Consider the following 16759-nt stretch of genomic DNA (forward strand, 5'->3'; position numbering starts at 1 on the left):
GTTGTACTGGGTTTTCCCTCCACAGCTGTAGTTTGAATTGTGATTGTAGTGGGATATGTAAACACATCAGGTAAGGGCAGTCCAAGTGAAAAAAAAGTTTTCAGTCTAGGAAAAGTGACATCCGGTGGAAGCAGAAAGATGGGATACACACACTGAAAACCACGAAGTAACATTTGTCAGCACATACACCATGTAGCCATGAGAATGTACGGCAACAGAGTTGTGTTAAATGTTTATGGGAAGCTCCTTCCCGTGCACTGAGAAACAGAAGTGTTTGCCTGAGATAGGGTCAGTGAGAAATGATGTCTGGAGTTTTTGGCAGATGGCATGTCAATAGCAGGCAAAACAAGAGGTAGGCTGAGGGCAGGCAGTGAGGACAAGTCATTCGTACTTGGAGTTCAAGCATGTGCCTGCCAGCTCGGTTGTCCCCATGGTGCCTCAAAGTCGCATGAAACAAGTCTGATCTTGGCTCACCTTATCTCATTTAGTATCAATCTCTGGCAGGGCATACGGGAGAATGTCAGTAAAAATGGAGCCGTTAATGCACGGATTTTTAGCACTCCATACAATATGCCTGGCATTGCTGCAGCGCTGCTGGTAGGCAGGACGCTGGCACTGTCACCATGCGGTGTGCCAGCGCCTACCGCAGTTATTAGCATGTCTGACTTTGACAGGATGCCTTAAGAGTTTCTCTATGGGACAGCTGTTACATTACATCATGTCAGTGCACAGGATAGAGCTATTAATGACTCTTAATGCGATACACCGCATCCTGACAGTGCATGCTATTAGGCGTCCCTGAATCACGGATATTGATATACCAACCTTAACAGCTCTGAAGACGAATGGTGCCAATGTGTGCTACCCACGTCTGCAACAGTGCATAGTAAAAACATCAGGCAAACACACCAAATGTTTTAACTCAAAGGAAAATGATGAAATTTCAAGCCTGAGTCTGACAGATCCAATGAATGTAAAAAGTAATCTGAATTTTACTTTCCAGGTGTCCACCTATTCTTGGGTTAATGACTGAGTGTTACAACCAGCTTTACAAAAATATAACAAAAATATTGCAGCTCATTTTCTTGGCAGACTGTTTGCATCACTTTAGTTTAGGAAGCAAACCCTTTTACAACAATCACAGACATGTTAATCAGCCAAAAAATTGTGTTTACTTTGTTGCTCTCCAAATTTAAGCTGACCTAAGTGATTTGATACAAAATTTGTAGCAATAAGAACAGAATTTGGTGGACACATATGGCAACACAGTGGATTTGTACTACAGAATTGTTACGCCTATGAGGGCGATGATTCACCCTCTAAATGTACTGTAAATGCTGACACAGCATTCAGTTTGGTGGCACAACTGGCACTGTGAAACTAATACTAATAAATGTTCCCTTCATTTAACATGGAAAAAAAGAGCTCTCTCATAGCCAAGCATGAATACTGGGTACATGCTGATTCTCTGAGTGGGCGTTTGATCCTCAATTGTCAAGATTGGCAGATGTCCCCAAGCCATAAATTAAGTTGTTGCTGACAAATTCCTTTTTATTAAAATGACAATATGGGGTCGTATTGGCCAATAGCATGGGAAGCAGAGTGGAGGGAACGATCCCACCAGCACTGATGTGGTTGTGCTGCCCCAGCCACCACCCAGCAGTAGGGCCTGATGGAGAGGCCTCAGCTCAAAACGGCTGGCTTAAGGCTCTCCGTCCAGAAATTAACCCTGTCACCTACTGCGTGAGCTGAGCAACAAGCAAAGTATTTGGCAGTGCCTGAACCAATGTGTTATCATTTTCATGTGATGAAAAGGAAACATACATGAGAAATAAAGTTGTGTTTTTGCACTCAGAGTGCCAGGAGGAGCTATGCTTCAGCACCAGCCTCTCCCAAAGCAGCTCAAACCCCTTGAGCTGCCAATATCTCCTTTTCCACTGAAGTATGATGAGTCTTGAATCCTCTGTATCCCCAACTCCAGCTACAACACTAAAATAAATGCAACTTAAGCGTGAGCTTAAACAAAACTCTACATGCAGTAACTGTATGGCCAAGCGGCCTAAAGCGCTTCACTACAAGTCATACTTCAGCCACGTTCAGACTAAAGTATGAAGATCCAAAGAGAAACCTAAACATTTATTTGTGGTGACCATGGTGTAAGAATCTTTACTGCTAAAAATAATTCTACTTCTTGGCTCAAAACACTTTAGCCTTTCAGTGCCTTCATAAGCCTCTCTTAAGATATATTTTCTCTCAAAGCAATACAGGCTAGCATCAAGGGATTTTTCTGTCAAATTAAGCACAGCTGAGGAGCCTGAAGAAGAAACTACACTTAGGACCAGCCCCAACATTGGACTGGCACTGCTCTTCTAGCTACAGCCATTTGCTTTTGACCCACTTACTAAGATCTGTAAATAAATTGAAAATTATCTATAGCTTTCAGGAATTTTGTTCAGCAGCTATAACAGTGCCAGCTGCATTCCTCGGAATAACATAGCCCATTCTTCAAAAATCAAGCAAAATAGCAAATGCAATTAATGTTATTGGCACCCTTTCCATTTCACTGTCACATCAGAAGGTACACTCTGACCAATGTCACATACTCTGAAGACACAGAAGAAAGAGAATATTATTATTGGTGTTTGAATATTCAGTTTATGTTAATGTATTATTTATTTATTTTGTCTATATTGTTATAGAAAAAGCCAGCAAGATGAACTCTTATTTTTCCTGAACACACTTTTTTTTTTGTCTATTTTTTTTTCTTTAAATTTTGCATAGTTCATATTGCAAGCTTTTCTTTTTTAGTTATCTGCCTCTGGCTATTATCTTGGAACAAAAATTCAGACACATTCAGCACAAAACCACATGTACTAGCTGGCCACAACTATGCCTCGAGGTTTCAGAATCATAGATGTTGGAAAGGAAGAGACCTATTAATTCATCTTTTTGCAATACCCTTGCAGTCTCATCTTTTCTATTTATTCTGAAAACCTGAGGTAAAACAGTATCTTACATACGAATTAATGAGAAACAGCTTCAGTTCTGTACAGGCAATGAGTTGGCTTAAGGGGAAAGGAAAGTCCTGCGTTTTCCTGTGTAGATACCTGATCTGATGCATTAGAATAACCATAAACCACCAGGCTGTGCTGTTGCCCTTAAGCAGTATGCATCACCCACAGAGCTACGCTACCGTGCTTGATAGCTGTTATTTGACTGAGAAGACCCTCAGATCCTAGAAAACCAGAAACAAAACAAGCCTCTCAGACTCATTTTCCTCTTGATTTTACAGCTCGGTATATTTCATAGGACTTTGGCTCTTTCTGTAAACCACTGGCAGTGTTTGCTGGCCATGAAATTCAGGTATGAAAATAAATAACCCATCTGCACAGGCTTAGCATGCAAACACTGCAAAGCTGATCCGTGAATTGATGTTACACTCAGTGCAGTTTCCAACAACCCATTCCTTAATATTTGTCACTGCAGATTACTTTCACTACTGCATTCCCCCCCCCACACACACACACACATAGGCTGTTTTGTTTTTTCAATCACATGTTATTTCAAAAAACCCAAGTGTACTGAGGACACGGCTTGGGTGACACCTTAAATAGGCAGAGGCTGGCCAAGATGCTGACCATCAGGTCTGTTTCCAGTGGTAGCAGCATTGCTGTTTGCATTAGGCTAATCATTTGAATTCTGGATTAGCCCGTATTGTTTTCAGACTATTTTTCAGATTACCCTCCCTGATATTTTACACCTGAGCTATTTCTTTTCCTGCTAACTTATAAACGGATTTAATTATTTCAATCTCTTACAGATGGTATTCAAAGAACCTTCTCTCAGGTTCCCCAACACCCAATTTAATATTTTGTTTCTGTAGGACTGATCAACCCCGACAACAGTGTGATTCAAAATTATTTTTCCCACTCTGTGTGACTAAAGAAATGTTAACTGTAGAGAAGTTATAACATCTTTCATTCAATAAGAGAAATTTTACATAAAAAGAATGTGTATAGCCATGCTGAGTCTGTCCAAAGGTAAAACATCAAATGCCAGAGAAGTCTGGAAAATCAAAGTAGAAGAACAGAGTAGATGTAATGATGCTTGTAAAACTTCCCAGCCAGCAAAAAAAATGAGTCTCAGTGAGAGTCGATATTTTTGTATCTTATTGCCACTGAGATAATTTTCTTCACTGAAATTGTTCAAGCACTTTCTGAAGCCTTGTAAACATCTAGCATCCAGAACATCTGGCAACAAGATCACAGAATCATAGAGTGGTGTGGGTAGGAAGGGACCTTAAAGATTGCATAATTCCAAGCCCCCTACCATAGGCAACCTTCCACTAGACCAGGTTGCTCAAGGATCCATAGCGTTAACTATGAGCCATGAAAAACTGTACTTATTGGTTTATACCTGAACCCACCACCTGCTAATTTTACCCATAATACAATTAATTTCATACTTCTAAGACTAATATAAGAAGCAGCATAACTCTTGATCATCAGGATATGATATCTCCTCTGCTTTCTACATAACAACAAAATCCAGGAACCCAAGTCTTTAAACCTGGACAAAATAACTGAGAGTCACACTTGGAGATGATTTAGTTTAATCTTATATTCCACCTCCCTAAGCATTTGCCTATGTGTTGTCTTAACTTTCCCAAATCTTTTAGGATAATTCCCCAGCTACATTTCAACTTTTTGCTTGCTGCTGGAGAAGTTTTGCCATGCTGTCTGCTCGAAGGATGCAGCAGACAGTGTCTTCTGTCTTCCCACAGAGTACTCAGAGAAAAACATCTTTTAGGTCAGATTAAAAAGAATAGGGAAAAATACACCTCTTCTTTCATTGTGGGAATACGCCGGAGCACAATTCATTCTAACACGAGACATGAGAAATGTAACTCAGTTATTCAGCTCCCATCAGGGCACTGGCAATGCCTTGATTTGTGGATCACATGTGAGTTGCAGATGACATGCCACAAGGTTGATTTATCTCCCAAAATAGTCTCCCACAGAATACAAACAGATTCTTAGCTATGGTAAAACACAATAGCAATGTTGCAGCCTGCTTCTATCAGGTTACTTTAAATGCGTATTTTTCTATTCAGAAAGGAGGTAACTATATGTTGAGGGTTTTCAGATTTACCACTTTTAGAAGATTTGAATTCTACCACTTTTAGAATTCTGATCTGAGAAGCAACTCCTGCTACGTCAAGCCCAGTATCTTACACTGAGTGATAAATGTGAATATAAAATTACAGGATATTTAGAAAATAAACAAATAGGTAAAAATCTCCCATATTTTGAAAGGTTGAAAATCTTTCCCTACAAATCTGTTCAATGCCAGCAAAAAAAAAAAAAAAAAGTTAATAGAGAATAAAAGAAGTCCTGAGGAGACCATTCAGTTGTAGCTTTAGAAGACTTACGACACAATCCATCACCAAAGCCCATTATGGAAATTTGATAACTACAGGGTAAAAGGTAACTTTCTGCCATGGATTAAAAACTGTTCACGAGATATGGAAAACAAAGGAGAAGAAAAAATAGCTAATTCTTGACATACAGAGAGGTTAATAAGGGAGTGCCCCAAGGCTTGCTGCTGGGACCAATTTTTGTCACTTTAAATCCCAAACATAATGTAAAAAGTGGTACCAGCTTACTCAGCAATTTTTATGTGCTTCTCTATTGCAATGAATACTTGTACTTGCTTGTTTTAGATCATGCTCATGAGTCTGTATGTCTTAACTGGTAATAGTACCCGCAAGACTATCAGGGCATGCAAAGAGGAAGCTTAATCTCGTTGTGGTTACACTTCAGTAGAAATGTCCCAAGGGAAGAATCTGTGTTACTTGTGATTGTTCATAAATCAGAACAAAGACAATTTTCTTTCAAATCATTCAGTGAGTCTGAAGCTCTGCAAAACAGATAAAATATTTTTTCCCCTTTTACACTGAAAAAAAAAAAAAAGTGGGGTCCATGCTGCTGCTGTGGAAGAATTTGCTAGTGCATCTGTATGAATGGTATTCAGCATCAGAGATTATTTAAATACCAGGTCAACTCTGTTTTAAACCTAAAGGTTTAAGTCATACCATGGATTTAGGCAGACTTTCAACATGGAAGTAAATGGCATAAAACTCACTTTTCCAGTAAATATAGGAAAAAATAGTAGTTGAAGATTCATGCAGGTGAATATTCATTAATCTATCAGTACAGATATTAATGGATTCAGTGACAGCTGTTTAATTCTCAAAACAGAAGTCTAAACAACAACTCAGTGTCTGCTTATTCTTTAAAAGCGGCCCAAAATGGCTAATGTGTTGCAGATTACTAGTAGCAGAATGATAAACCCAATAAAAGTTTGCTGTTGTTTCACATGCCCTTGATCCTGAATTGAGTTTAAACCACATCACAGAAAACATAGAAAACATTCAGAAGAAACAAACCAGAAATGCCTTCTAGGCAACAAGATCTTTAAAAAGTGTTAAAACAGTTTTACACCCGATTTTTCTCCTTTCTGACCAGCAAAACCAGCACAAGTCTTTCAACTGTGCAGCATCTAAAAAAGCTGAAAAATTTCTATGGCCACACTGATTTAGAGAAATCTGGCTCAATTATCCAATGCACATATATCAAGATAAAAATACTAACTACAATGAATACAATGATTCAGAACATGAATTGATTAACAGTTCAGCCAAAAAGTTGGCTTTGTGGTATATTTCATATTAAGGCATCATGGCAGGGGGAATTGGCAGAAAGCAAAGTCGAACATTTCATTCTCATTGTCAGCTGATGAAGCAATGATCTCAGAAAATCAGTTCCCTTATGCCAATGCATATTGATGAATGCGAATATGTAACATTTTCATGTTCATTACAAATAACGTTGCCTACTGTAGGCCAACTAAAATATCTAATTTTTCTAAAAATGTTATTGGAAGGCTTCCCATCGTACACAGTACATTTACCCTTTTCAGAATAATGTAGAGCTGAAGTCAATAATTGTATTTTATTTCATGTTGTGTGTGGCACATGCAAAGTATTTGCCTTTTATTCACAATGCAAGATTAGCAGTCCTGAGTCCTGAGGGTCCCTGCAGGGGAACAGATGGATATCAACAGTTGATTTCTACCTAGAAAGGAATTCAGATTCTACCCATGATCTTTATTGGTATTGATGGGGACATCTACAAAATTGTATGTATATATATATACATATATACATATATATATATATATATATATATATATAATGTTGACAATTTTTTTAAATCTGTATTCTTCAATATCTCCTTTTCTCTTACTTTCAAATACATTGATGAAGGTAAGGCTGAGGATTCTGCTTTAGTTTGTTAGAAATTTAGTTTGTCCATTGCCTTTAGTGTTATTTAGCTGTTAAGAACACTTTAATTAAGCTTCAAGGCCTACTAACTGTAATAATCTCAAAAGCATGTATTTGCTGGAGCAAGCTGATAGCTTTTGCTCGCCTTTTCTTTCCCCCTTCTGAAAATGGTTTTTAGCAAAAGTCAATGTTATTTTCCACAGCAAAATTTCTCAAGACTTCCTGTCCATCATATCCAGACCTCTACAGTTATAAGAAATCATTATATATTTTTTCACTCATTGTATGATTAAATATAACCTTGTAGTTTCTTGCCCACTCTGCTCTTAACATTTGAAAATCTCAGCCACTAGATTAGAAATGATTAGAAATTACTCTAATTTCCAGACTAAGTGTATATGCAACTATTTTTATTGAGTGTTACCACTTTTCTCTTATGTCAATATTTCTTTTTCTCCTCCTGCATATTTATTTGCTGTAAAATTTATAAGAAGGAGACATCTGCATCATCTACATCGTTTTTCTAAGCTGAGCCAACTTGTTTCAGCCTACCAGATTTGGGGGGGGGGGGAGAAATAGGAAAGAATTTACTTTCTCCTCACCACCCCGATAAGCCTTGTCCATTCTGACCTTACTGGAAGCATCATTATTGACACAGAGGAACCAGAAACATATGCATCATTATTGGAAAGTACATCAATATCTTATATTTCATGCCTTATTTCTGTACTATTCCACTCAATCTATCCTAAATTAACAAGAGCTGTTGAACGTTACTGTTTGTCCTCAAGTACGTGACTTTGTTTGATTTGACATTACAAAACAAAATAAGCTTGTATGATAGTTTGAGATGAACACAGGTGCAGAGATACAGGCAAATTCTCCGAGATACAATTTTGCTTTCTGACTGCTCTACCACATTTCCTTGGCTGCTCTGAACTTGCACAGGGCTCAGTTTTGCAGGTCTTGAAGCCATCAGCAACAGTAAGTTGCATGCTGTTGTATTATTACATTCTTATTTGAAAAAGAAAGCAAATCCATAGTGGGTTTGGCATTGTAGAGTAACATACTTAGTTGAAAATAAAATCTATACTTTTTCTTCACCATCCTAAACTTTATCTTGTTTCTTTGAAACCAGTCTGATAGAGAGCAGCCCATCAAAAGCAGTGGAGCCAAGATGTTAAAAACAAACAAGAAATCAAATAGCACCCTACCCCCTACTTTTTGAAAAGTTATTTTTCTACGTGCAAATGCAGAGCCACTGCACTGCTTAGAGTCATTCCTCTGGCCTTCCTTGCTTGGTTTACAGGGCCCCCAGTGACCATTCTTCCCTCCAGGCTCAGCAGCCCCATCTATTTTGCAGCTGTTTTGGCACTCTGGTAAGAGAAATGAGGGAAGAGCATTTCTTGCATGGGAGAAACTCTGGGAACAGGAACAAAGAAGCAGAGGAAGCAAAAGCAGGATAGGTGCTGCCAAATAGAGCTTGAATGACCTGGAGTGGGCCAGGAACATCAAGACCTAATTTGTGCATTATTTGTGTTACAGCACCATCACCAGACAGTCTGCTAATATGCCGTCTTTGCATGGAAAGGAGGCAAGAGGGATTGGTACCCAGCCTCTCATCTCACCCTTCTTTCTGATTTCCATCTCACTGCAGCGTTGCAGTATCCTTTTCACCTGGTAGGAAGCAAACTGCTTTGCCTCGGCACAGAAAGCGGCAGCATTCCCCACGAACAGTGTGCACCCACATAAATACACACACAACCCCCAGCAGAAACAGTTTCAGATGCTTTTTGTGACTTTTTTTTTTCCCCTGTGCAGAAAGCTGCTTTGTATAATTCCACAATGACTGAAAGGATTTTCAGGGGAAAAATACATCCAAATTAAAGTCAGTCACTTTAAAAACATGGAAAGAGAATTGCAATCAAACTTCTGCCAGAGAAAAACAGGCATAGAGAAGGAAGAAAAGCCTTTCTAAGAGTTTTACAGCTGGGAAAACCTAGAAACATCATTTTTCAGAACCCATAGAAATGCAGATTTGCTTCTCGTTCTCACTAAAACAAGTATGCCGGCTTAAAAATACCTGTTGTGGTACAAGTGCAGAAATATTTCTGCAAAGATTTAAAAGATGAAGATCCCAGGGAGCCTGAAGCTGTCTGACAGACCAGCCTGATATATCTAGAATCCAAACACTGGCTGACCAGGAGCAAATGTATAAACTGAGATTAATCCCAGAAGGAAGAAAGCAAAGATTTAGCTAACCACTGCTGTGGGATCATGTGTGTTAATCAGCCTCATTACCTACAGCACTGACCTCAGCACTACATTAATTGGTGATTAACTTCACCCCTGCTACAGCTAAGTCTGAGCCCATCGTGTGCTTTTTGAAGGACTGTGGATGGACTTGGGGTCAGCTGGGAGAAATGGGAGGGGAGAAAGGAAAAATTGAGAAGAAAGAAACTCCTGTGTGGTGAAGGAGGAATAGCTATTTCTTGGTTCTTCACTTCAAGCAGTGAAATGTTAGATGCATTGCATTAATTGCTGTAAGTTTTAACTCTGAGAGCTCCAGCATATCAGCAGCGTTTTGATGAGCTGTGCTTGAGGATGAGCTCCAAGTAGCCTCCTTTCACAGGAGGTCTTCCCCGGCCTAGCAGAGAGGTGTAGCAACTAGCAAAGCCACCATCAACTAATGGAGAACTCTAAGGTCTGAGGTTTGCTATCTCATGGCGTGGCTGCAGAGCAAAGAAAACTAAATCTGAAGCCTTATTATACATCTCACCCTTATTGCCAACACTTATATGCCAATGGAGTAGCAGGAAATCAGCTGAGAAGTGTTTGCTCTATTTCTTCTGTTGCACAAAGGCTGTCTGACAGCATTATCAGCTAGAGAGAAATAGCTGCAAACCGCAGTGTAAGTGCATTTATTATGGCTGGATTTTTGATGATTGGAAAATTCCTGGTGGGAGCTACGAGAAGCAAGCATCTGACATTTAAAACATTTTAATTCCACCTTGATGTCCTGCTAACACTTTAAAGAGAAAAGAGTGCATGCAGTTTCGTTCCACACTGATGCATAATGTTCCTCTGATTTGGTTTACTCAGCCTAATGCCAATTCTCACTCTAATATTCCTGTGCAGTTTTAAGGTTGATGTTTATTTTTTTTTTACCATAACCAATTTAGGAGTTGTCCTTTCCTCTGCAGCACTGTTAAGTCCCACAACAGACCCTTTTAAATCAGGGTGACCCCCCATAAATTGGGTACAAACTACCTCAGAACTCATTTTCATGTGTCTGTATGCATTGTAGAGTCACTCTGCATCCTCACAGTGTGAGACAGAATTATCTATATACCCTTTTTTGGTTGTCCAAAAACAGATGTATTCAGAAATATTGAAGGGCTACTCTAGTAAGGTAAAACCATGCAATTAACTGGGTCTTTGTTCTCCTAGAGCACACTTTTCATTTCCAACACCAAAGAATACATGGAAAGGACCAACATGACATTTTTAGCCATTAGTAATTACTTAATTGCTCCTGCAGCAGAGGACCCCCAGCTTCCAACTTAATATCTTTTGTCCATTGCCATGCACAGCTTAAGGCACAGCACCAGGTATGTTCAGGCCTGGTCTGGTGCCAGAGGCTGCCCTGGCAGGATCAGCAGCCAGCTCCTAGGCTGTGGGAGAAACAGGCTCAGGCCCAAACCTGTCTGGTATCACTCCCCTCATCTGCCTCTTACAATATCAGAACTTCCACCTCCACAGCTTTAAACACTTTTACCTGAAACCAAAGCAGAAAAGACAAACCTCGAGAGCTGATTTTCCGTCTCACTGCTTCTTTCCTTCAGCAAAGAGCATTCTCAGACCAATCAAGGACTGCCAAGTCGTTGAGCTCCTTATATCTGCGACTGCCCTGCTGTCAGATAAGCAGTAAGTTTAAGGAGCCAGGAGCATTACGTGACTCAGAGGATACGCTACTTCTTATATGTAAATAATTTACTTAAATAATGACACATTGCCAAACAACTGAAGGAAACACGTGTATTTCTGCGCAGCTTTGATCACACATTTGTGCCTTCCCTACTTTGCTGAGACCTTTGCCTGTGACAGTGTACTTTTATAGCTGCTGATATGAAGGCAGTTTTTTGCTCGTTTTGAACATCTTTCCAGGAACTGGGATGAGGACATGTAGATCTATTCTTTTTTTTTTTTCCCCTTAAGCACTTCACAGTTTTAATTCACAGAGTAGATTTGCCATCTGAGCTGAATATGATAGATTCCACCTTGCTTTAATTAGAAATTTAGAAGTATTAGAATCTAACATAATATTGAGTTAGTCATCAAACTCGTTTATTCAATTTTCATATTTGTTCTTCCATGTCTGTATGAATGTGGGATGTCAATTCAGTACCTGGGACTGAGAAATGAGTCTTTCTGCTAGTGCCCCAGTCAGCTAACTGCTGTGGCGTTGAACTACTTTCTTTTCCATGTTGTATTTTCTGATGGGAAAAAAAAATAAATAAATACAAAACAATCTTAAAAACAAACAAACAAACAAAAACACATTTTCTGTATTTTTATTGAATCAAAAATCAAATCTTATTCTAAAAATAAATATCTGAAAAATAATTCAAGTTGAAGAGTTTCTACTGTTCAGCTTTTGCCAGTCTGCAATGTTGTAAATCTCATGCTGTCACTAGATTGTATCTTCTGTCCTGTCTGTATTTGCCATATGCTTTATAAACTCCTAAGCCTGAGACTTTTATGTCCTGAGTTTCGACCGTCTAAAACAACACCGGGCACTTAACCTGGAGATAATGTCTGACTCACTCCAGACGCTCACATGATCGTTCCCAGGCTGCTATGATGCTTTGAAATCAATTAAGTACAACATAAACATCATTCATTCCATGGTAAATTATAAAAGTGTGTTTGCAGCAGAAGTAGGCACAGCCACACCAGCACTGTTAGCTAATTTGGCTAATGATTAACAAATAGCATAAGGAATATTGGTGGTGACTCAGACTCTGAGACTTCTCAGGAAGGGTGATTCTGAGATCTTCCAGCTCTTACCAGGATGTTTTCCAGTTTTAGAGCTATGCTGCCAGGTCTTCCTTGCCGTCCCTTATTCTAGGACCCTTTGCACTGCTCGGGCAGGTCTAATCCCTGTTGCAAGTTTGTTCCTTGCTGTAGCCAAAGGAGCTGCTGACCTGAGTCTTCCATGCAATGTTTCCCTGCTCAAGATCTGGCTATACTCAGATATTTGCTGCTCAAGAATGATTCTGTTCTGTGCCAGCAGATTTAGTCAGGGTTTTTTATTTAAAGGCATTTAAATTTAGGATGTGAAAATAACAGATGCATTTTTAGCTTTCTGTAATACCACTCTTAAAACAGCTAGGGGACACCAAAAGTGTGATGAGCGGAGTCCTGGGAGAAGCTGAGTGCAGCAGGCATGTGATTGATAAGCAAATAGGTGAGCACGTTCTGCAAGGAAAGCTGGCACAGAAAAATGGTTTTTAGGATGGCAAACTCAAGAGGAAAACCAGGCAGAGTTGTGTTTTTTTTTTTTTTTTTTTTTTTTTTTTTACATTGGGATTTTTGTTTATTTCTACAGTATTTAATAAAACATGGCTTGATTTATGTAAATAAACATCATTGCACCCAAGATGTCTTCACTAATGTGAAGTAAATGTGTGTTACTTGACTGATCTGGACTGCTGAGTTTCTAATTACGATTATTACTTTGTGAAAAACGTTCATTGAGACTATGATATTTCACATATAGATACTAGGTTTATTTTTCTCTATACATTAAAATAGTTCTGCCTTTCAGTATTATAACTTGGAAATATAATCTTCCCACACTTCATAAGACTTCACTGGTAGTTTTGATCCTTGATCTGTTTATGTGGTAATTATCAGCTAACTTAATTCTTTTATCTCTAACTTGATTCTTTAAGTAATATAAACAAACTTAATGTTACATTTTTTTACACTGTATATTGCTGGTATGATAAAATGAGGTGTATTACAAGTCAAGGTTGTTTTGTTCAACCAAAACAACCACATTAATTTTAAATTCCCTGTAAACAAGAAACAGAATAAATGTTTTCCAAGTAGAAAAACAAATCCGGCAAGGAATAAAACATGATCAGTATTTTAAATACATAATACAAACGTGCAGAAAGACAGAAATTCAGCTTTGAAGAATGTCAGAATATTTCACAGTTTGTGGTGGTATTTTTTTTTCACGCAATTTAAGCTGATTCTTTATCTTACCAGCTGACCAGAGTCGTTAATCTGATTAATTTCAGGTATTTATGTCCACATATATCCACATATGTCCACATATCCAAGCCTGAATTATTTGATTCTGTTCTAAACTGGGACTGATCTGAACATGTTGTTTTTGTTGGTTTATCTGTTTGTTTTAGACAAGCACTACAGTCACTGACCGAATTTACCTGAGGATAAACTACAAGCACTTAAGTAATCTGATTTGCATAATAGTGTGGTTCCACTAATGTCATCGATACTATCATAGTTTATATATGGATCAGATGATTTATTGGTTTTAATAACTTACCAGCAGATGATTTTTCACATCAGTACTTCCTTGACTTCAAGTTAATGAAAGTAATCTTTAGAACTGTATTTGGATAATCAAATAGATTTAGTTTCTTAATTTTTTCCCTAGAAAACAGGTTTTCCAGACCTCTTCATATCCTTTTCTGAATATTTCCAATATCAATTTGGAAATTGGACTGAAGAATTAAACAGACTGTTCCAATAACCGTCTCACCACTACTACATGGACAAATACCACTGCTTTCCTGTTTTCTGATGTGCACTTAGGCCTCCAAGTGTTGTACTAGGGCTTTATATTCAGCTTATCTCTGATCCTAGCTTCTTGCAGTACAGGACAATTCAATTTTCTAGGCTTACATACATAAATCTGTAAACGTTTGTTTATAGTAAAAATATATAAAATGTTTTTTATATTGAAATTTTATTTATGCTTACCCCTGGCAAGCATTCACCAGATATATTTTTTTTTAATCCCCTATTACTTTTACATTATTTTCTTAAACTTTGGTAACGATATCATCAAATTAAGATGGGTTCCTGTCCAAACTGACTAGAAGCAAGTTTTCAGTGTGTTTTTTGTAAACTGTAGTAGTGTGTTAAATCTACAAATTGTGCGTTAATGTTTCCTACGACTACTGAGAATTAATACCAGTGTGAGTAAAAGAGTTTATACATTAACAAATGCTGAGATAGATATAGTATATATCCTCTATTTCTGTAGATTTTCGTACAGATCTTGAAATGATTGAATTTATGATTATTTATACCAAGAAATAATTTGCATTTCCTAAGTTTATAACTATGTACCTATATTTTGTCTCCTTAAAAATGAAAGGAAAAACAAACAAACAAAAAAACTTCCTTATTTGTCATCAAAACTTTTTCTTTGCTTCTTACATTTGGTATAGAACTGGAAAGTAAAATACAAAGATTCGGAAATGGAAGAAACTGAATCCCAGTTCTTTACATTTTCTTTTTTAATGTTTTTGCATTGCACTTTTTTGCAAAGTGAATTAGTGGACACATACAAAGAACTGTATTGATTAATCACGTTAACTTATCAAATTTAGAAATTAAAAGCTAAGAAAGGAATTTGACCAGAGAAGACAAATCCCTGAGAACAAATCTTACATCACATCCATACCTATGGCTGGTATTTCTGTCAGAAGACAGAGTAACCTAAGACAAATCATGGTAAAAAAAATCTTCTACTAACAGATCTTTGGGATACTGGTAAAAATATTCCCATTTCCTACTTTGTTAACCTGTATATAAGGAAAAAAAGTTTAAAGATATTGACATGAGTACTAGATATGATAAAAGACTATAATCTTAATCAGAGGGAGAAAGATTACATGATCAAAAGGTTCAAAGAGTATTTATTTTTTTAAAAGCAATTTATCCTTTACCATTTCAGCTTCTCCTGATGTAGATTTTAACACATGAAACTTGCACAGGAATTGTCTGCAAGATACGAGTCTTTTTAAGTCAAATATTTCACCGAATTGTAAGGAATAAAAAAGAAAAATTACTTCCTGCATTTCAGTAGCTGGCATTCAATCTGATTTTTAAGAGTCTTAAGCCACACAACTTCCATCTCTTCTATTATTCAACAGTTTAATATTCTGCATTTCCTGATATTTACATCAAATGTCTTTCATTCTGTGTAATGTATTTCTCTTACTTTTTAAAATTGTACTTCCATATAATGAAGTGAATAATTACCTCTTCTCACTTTGAAGACACTTGAAGTTGTTACTGTGTTCCACTTACTCCATACTTGCCTAAGCCATAGTCACTTCTCTTAATTTTTCTTCCTACGTCAGTTCTCACCAAAATAAATAAATAAACAAACAAACAAACAAATCAATTATTTCTTCAGTATCTTCTCTGATTTCCGTACAGTTGATCATCTTTCTAGGAGCGCATACAATGTCCATGACAAGTTTGCAGGAAATCCCAGCTTTGCAATTACCAAAATCCTTTGAAATCAATGGCCAGACTTCCATTGGCTACAAGGGGCATTGGATCCTGGAGTTACCTTTATATTTTTTATAGTTTTGTGACACATAACCATGTCTCTCCTTGTCCATTACTACAGCTTCTTTTTCTACACTTCTTACTTTAATGATTTGTCTTCTAATTTGTTCTATCTATCTATCTATCTATCTATCTATCTATCTATTTTTTTTTTTTTTTTTTTAATAAAACCATTTTATTCTATGGCTGAATCTCTTTTTGGCCATGTTTCTTTGGCCATGTTTCATGTTTCATCCATGTTTCTAATCAGCTCCTTTTTATTTCACAAAGAAACACATGCCTTGTTGGAGTTTTAAATCCTCTAGAATGAGCATAATCTCTGCATTTCGTTAAGATCCTATTTACACCTGTTTCTAGATCACTAATGAAGATATAACTAAACCTGGAGTAACAATCAGCATGTTACCCCACTGGACACGTCCAACCATCTTGTTACACAGCTGTTTATTGTAATATTTTTTTTGTCTTTTACCTAATATTCAATCTACATAAAATTGTTGCTGGCCAAGCTGACTTGAATTAATTTTTCAATTAAGATTTCATGAGACAGCATCAAATGCTTTACTAAAATCCAAATATCTGTCAACTCCTACGCTATTTGTTTTCCTCCTTCTGTTTAAAGCTTGTTACTTCCACTTCTGCATGCAAGGGTACCAAAAGCTGTTCTATATGCACAGTGCATTAACATTGGGATTTTTTGTTTTGTTTTGCATTTAAATCTAAACAAGCAAAATAAGCCAACACTGCAGGGTACTTGCCAACAGGTAGACTTGAATTGCCTGTTTGTCT

The 16759-nt window shown here is 37.4% G+C and overlaps 1 protein-coding gene across 2 annotated transcripts in view; it reads right to left on the reverse strand.

The window, feature by feature from the left end:
* The window catches only part of BCHE (butyrylcholinesterase), a 54521-nt gene extending 43250 nt beyond the window's left edge, over window positions 1-11271 (reverse strand). Inside the window, exon 1 of one of the 2 annotated variants that reach the window (XM_068691790.1) lies at window positions 11150-11271. The gene's annotated coding sequence lies outside the window, so the exon portion shown is untranslated. Of the gene's footprint in view, window positions 1-11123 lie in introns of both variants that reach the window. The other variant, XM_068691791.1, reaches the window with a different exon arrangement.
* Between the last annotated feature and the right edge of the window lie 5488 nt (window positions 11272-16759).

The sequence above is a fragment of the Anas acuta genome, chromosome 9, assembly GCF_963932015.1.
Source record: "Anas acuta chromosome 9, bAnaAcu1.1, whole genome shotgun sequence".
Taxonomy (NCBI): domain Eukaryota; kingdom Metazoa; phylum Chordata; class Aves; order Anseriformes; family Anatidae; genus Anas; species Anas acuta.